We start from the raw sequence: 5,145 nt of genomic DNA, 5'->3' as shown, positions 1-5,145 counted from the left end.
TATGATTTCCACTGTGAAATGTGTGTCATCAAATATATCTCTAACTCTCTATGATTTCCACTGTGAAATGTGTGTCATCAAATATATCTCTAACTTTCTATGATTTCCTCTTCTTTCCATTTAGGGACAGTCTAATATTCTGTGTCACTAAAGCACTTGGTACCAAATCCAGAGTGCTGTACAGAACCAGGATCCTCCCGCTATGGAGATCTAAGACATGTTATCTGTTTGCTCATCACGAGCACACACACTAGTTGATCAGGAACTGGTTCATTGCCCTAAAAACACTGTGTGAAGCCAAGAGAGGGAGAGCTGAATAGTTACTTGCTCGTTTCACACACAGCCCCTTGTGACCTGGAAGAGGGGGCTCTTCTTATCTGTCTTCTTCATGGGGTCTGAAATGGGGAGGAAAATCTCATAGTTTTCAATATGACCTCCCTAACTCTCAAACTGATTAAGCCTTGGTGGGTTTCACGGGATTTTTCCATCGACCTGTCTGTATTGTTAGCTCTTCTCTGTGCCGATAGCTTTCTTTGTTTTTGAAGACGTTTTGTCCTGTGTATTCAGTGCATTCTAAGTGCAAGGCCTAACTCCAGATGCTGAGGTTGCAGAGTAACACCAGTGAGAGCAGACCCTTGGTTGTTATTGCTGATCATGTAAACATGGGGAGGGAAGATGCTTAAGGAGATTCTGAAGAGATTCATAGATATATTTTCATATATTTGTGCATATATACATGTATGTATACATATATATTTTTGCATCTCCTCCTTCTTCCTAGTTTGGGTGCATATTCAAGCCTAAGTGTACTTCAGATATTTTTTCAGGGAAGGCTTCTCCTTGAAAACAAAGTTCACATGGTTTTTCTTAAAGTATAAAGAAAATTAAAGGGTTTGGTGGGGAGAAGGAGGGCACATATGTGACACTTTTGACAGAGTAAGCAGACAAACTTCCCAACCAGGAAGAGGCTGCGGTGAGGACCCAGGCTCTGGACATTTCTCAGGGAGGAGGGTGAACCACACAGAGACACTGGTGACAAGAGGCCCATGGGACCATTGTTGCATTCAGACTTCTTCACGGACCAGTATTCCTGCTTTTCATTGCCTTCCTCGCTTATTTCTGAAGAATCTCCCCTTAATGGCCTTGGATGAGCCCCCTTGGAAGGACTTGGAAATCATCTTTTTCTCAGCAGCATGGTCTGCTGTGGGAAACATAGCTAGCACACAAGGGGCAGCTGGATGGCTGGACAAAGTGCTTCTACTGCAAACCCGATGACCTGACTGAGCTCAGTCCCCTGAACCCCACATAAAGGTGGAAGAAGAGAGAATGGACTCTACAAGGTTTGCCTCTAACCTTGCCTCTAACATTTACACACACACACACACACACACACACACACACACACACACACACGCAGAGAGATACAGAGAGAGACAGAGACAGAGAGAGTCACCCACATACCTGCATTCACACATTATACACAGACACCACTAATAATAATATTTTTAATTGGTATACAAAGTAAAGGTTTCATTTCATTTTCACACATATTTTTTGCTCATTCTCCCTCCCACCTCCTCCCTCCCTCCCGCTGGTCTTCTCTTCTTCCTAAGCTCCTTTTCTGACTTCATGCCATATGCATCCCATTCCTCTTTCTTTTCCCCAGCCTACTGGAGATGTCTTTTTCTTTTCCACAGTCCCTTATTGTTTCATGACCTCCCCCACATACACATGCCTACACCCATATGAACACTGAAATCTAGGCGCCACAAATTTGGAAAATGATCTGTGAAACCTGGGATGACATAAAAGGAAATGCTCAGCCCTGGAGCGCTCCTTTTTCCGGGGAGTTCCTTCTTGATTTCCACAGTGTTGGGCTCTCTGGAACCATTGTTATAGACAAGCCTTTGGTCTTTTGTTCCCGAATGTGCTTCCGGCTATCTCATGTCTATGCAGTTCTTTCTCTTAATTATTTGTAAAACTTTTATCACAGGTCTGTTTTTGTCCTACAACTACTATAAACCTAAGCAGAAAAGAATTTATCAAAAATATGTAAATAGGTGAGAGTTCAGATAAGAAGGACAGAAGTGACTTAAAAAATGACAAACAGCAGCAGTCAAGTTCTTTCGTGAAGAAGAGGCTGGGTAGGGCATTCCCATGAGGGCTACAGTGCTATAGGGTTCACTGCTGTCACTTCTGCTCTCTGCATCCACAGTCTTTACAGTCCTGATCAAAAGTGAAATATTGGCCCAGCCCTTTTACATGCTCACACCTTCAACACTACAGGGTTCATACTGGAAGCTGCTCTCATGGCAAAGAATAAGGCTCTGTTATCTCCCTATTTCTCCCAGTGATAGTTCTTTCAAACACATGATCGCATTTGGACACATACACCTCGTCCTTCCAGCTGTCATTAGCAGCTGGGGTCAGCTCATCCCAGTCGGTACCTCCAATCTGATCTTAAGACCACTTGCAAGCTTTGTTTGCACGTTGTGTGTCCACACTCACAGGATCAAGCCTGGGCACGCTATCTTCTGTCCTCTCCCCAGAGCCTATCTCTGGTCATGTCTAGAGCATCGGAGTGTTCTGGGTGATGCTTGTGATCACAACCCTCAGGAGGCTGAGGCCGTGAGGTTGACATGAGTTCCAGGTTAGCCTGGGCTTTAATGTGAAAATTAGATCAAAACAAATCATTCCCGAACTAGTTAAAATGCAGCTTCACTCTGGCTCCCTCTCAGTTCAGACTTTTGACCTGGAGTGGAGCCTAGGAATCTTCCATGTTTGTTAGTGGCCCAGAAGCATCTCTTCACATAGTCCTGTGTGAGAAACAAGCTTTCAATCTATTGCTAATGCCAGCCAAACCATTCTCTGTAACATACTCAAGTTTTTCCTTTCTTTTCAATAAAACAATATGTCTCCTTCATCACAAAGACTATCTTCATGCTGCCTTTGTCCACTGTTGGCTTTTAGAGTTTATCTGTTTTACTTTATCATTTTATTTGTCCCTGGTACAGAACCTCCCACCGTCATCTCTGCTTAGTCTGTGGAGATAAGATCAGGGAGAGCAGGGAAACTGCCTGCTGAGGTCTGCTTCCTTTGAGGTCTGGCTGTACTTCAGAAAGTGGGTTTTCTGTGGCTGCCTTTGGGTCGTAGGGTTTGCAATCACTGCCAATTAGAGTGGACACTGACTGTGACGAGCAGATGTCTCCCGCAGAATTGGCCCGAATCCTGATCGCAGCAAATGGTAGCTCTCTGGGCTTCCATTGTTGCAGCCTCGCAGGCCTTCCCATAGGTAGCTCAGCCGGCTCAGGTCATGCTCCAATCTAATGAGAAGTGGCATTCTGTCTCCGCTCGAGAAACATTGTACAAAGGTGAGCAGCACCCACAGCGAGCACAAACCCATGGGGGCTTTATGACCCTTCTTTTAGGATTCTTCATTTTCCAAATCCAGTTTCTCTTTTGGTTGCCTAGTTCCTGGGGTCTTTCTCCAGAATCGATCCTTCCATTGTTCCCTCCCCTGGCTTAAACCATGTGGTTGCACTTTCTAATTGGTAAGAAGGATTAGGAAGCTTGGCTTCCGCATGGAGGCAGCCTTCCTCCACACTGACAGCATTTTGTTTATCAGAATTAAGAGTACATTAGCATCTTCTTCTTCATTTTATATTTTCTTCTTCTTATTTTTTTATTTTTTGAGACAGGGTTTCTCCATAGCTTTTTGGTTCCTGTCCTGGAACTAGCTCTTGTAGACCAGGCAGGCCTCGAACTCATAGAGATCTGCCTGCCTCTGCCTCCTGAGTGCTGGGATTAAAGGCGTGCGCCACCACTGCCCAGCTTCCATTTTATATTTTCATATATTGGTATGGTCTTATGTCTTTTCTCACCCTGAAATTCTCTTTGTAGATTTTCATCTAAAAGCTGAGGTGGGAGGCCTGGATTTCCTTGCCTTTCTGATCTCCGGGTTAGTTGATTAGCCCAGCAAAGCATGAGAGGCTCAGAAGTGAGAAAGTATCATTTGATCTGGGAGAAAGCTACACTATGAACCTGTCCTTAGACTGACAAGAATGTTCAACACCAAAAAAGAAGCAGCAGGATCTCCACCTCTGGTCTTGGAACATGAAGTAACAGCCTACACATGCAATGAATGCCCTGTTATCTTGTCTCTAGGCAGTAAATCTCTCCCTTCTCAATCAGATCAAGAAGCTGTCTGCCTAACTAGATTAGTGCAAATGCTTCATCAAAATGGAAATTTACTGTGAATGTTTCCCATTCATTCAACAGCTATTGCAAATGTTGACTACCCTTAGACTCACATCCTCATCTTCATGATCATCGGAACAGTCTACTTTGGACTCTGGTCTGTATCTCCCTACTGTGGCTGAACATTCACCATGCTCCTCTGAGGGTCCCGCTGTGTGTTTTGCTCTTATAAGGATGCATCAGCAGCTTTTCTGCCATCTGTTCCTTTGAGAACACCACTGAGACATCTCCTGCCTTTGTCTACTGCTTCCAAGTACACCTGTGGCTCTGCTGCACTAAACGGAATCTTTGCCGACCGCCTTAGTGGAAATAGTGCTCTGGCTCCTTCCTCCCACTGACGTTCCTCAGGCTCTCCACGCAGGATGGCTCTTTCTGCCACAGATGAAGCCTCTTCCCATCTTCTCTACTTCATGCAATTTTCCCTTCATACCTTCATCTTGGATTGAGTCATTACACCCCAAAACTGAGATGCCCCTTTCTTAAGAACATGGAGGGCAAAGTCTCCAAAAGAGTGGGTGAATATTTGCATTGTATGCGTTTGTCTTTCAAAGGAACAGACATAGAAATCTTGTCTTCAGACACCCAGGCATTTGTGGAGTTCTGGCTGCTGTAAAGTTCATTCTCCAGCTTGTCTACTCATACATTTGCACCAAATTTAACAAAGATTAGATGATCTGCTAAACAAATGGAGAAAGTAAAGAGACATTGCAAATCCTCGCCTCCATTAGGCAGGGCTCTAGTGTGTAGTTAAAAATCTAGTAGAAAGGAATGGCATTTCTTTAGACAAATGAAAATGAGAAGAGAAGCCGGGCGGTGGTGGCGCACGCCTTTAATCCCAGCACTCGGGAGGCAGAGGCAGGCGGATCTCTGTGAGTTCGAGACCAGCCT

This window comes from Microtus ochrogaster, linkage group LG12 (assembly GCF_000317375.1).
Source record: "Microtus ochrogaster isolate Prairie Vole_2 linkage group LG12, MicOch1.0, whole genome shotgun sequence".
Lineage (NCBI taxonomy): Eukaryota > Metazoa > Chordata > Mammalia > Rodentia > Cricetidae > Microtus > Microtus ochrogaster.
The sequence above is the reverse complement of the archived record's forward strand: the minus strand, read 5'-3'. Positions refer to the sequence as shown.